General features: G+C 33.2%; 1 protein-coding gene across 1 annotated transcript in view; it reads left to right on the forward strand.

Annotated features, from left to right (window-relative positions):
- The window catches only part of LOC119586077, a 13,457-nt gene that overhangs the window by 5,432 nt on the left and 7,640 nt on the right, over nucleotides 1-385 (forward strand). The window lies entirely within an intron of this gene.

Raw genomic sequence — 385 nt, forward strand, 5'->3', positions numbered from 1 at the left:
ACTGTGGAATCATGTTTTGGCGGCCCACAACTTTAACTACAGATTTCTTTGACTGATTTGTTAATCTAGACTTGTTTACGAAAAGAAGTGGATCTGCTCTGACAAATAAATTTCAAATTGTTACATACATGATGTTATGTACAAACGAAAGAAAGTTAATACTTTTATGCATAACAAATTAAAACGAACAACGAAGGGAATAAATAAAGTCATCTCTGGAAAGAAGCGGCTATTCCATCATTACTTCGGGTGTGTTGTTCAGTTTAAGCCTTACGATTATATTATATATGAACTGATGAAAATGTCAGCCTTATGACAGGAAATCATTAGAAGGTTTAATATCACCCCTAACATAAATTTAGTCAGTCTGTCCACTAACACCTTT

This window comes from Penaeus monodon, chromosome 20 (assembly GCF_015228065.2).
Source record: "Penaeus monodon isolate SGIC_2016 chromosome 20, NSTDA_Pmon_1, whole genome shotgun sequence".
Taxonomy (NCBI): Eukaryota; Metazoa; Arthropoda; class Malacostraca; order Decapoda; family Penaeidae; genus Penaeus; species Penaeus monodon.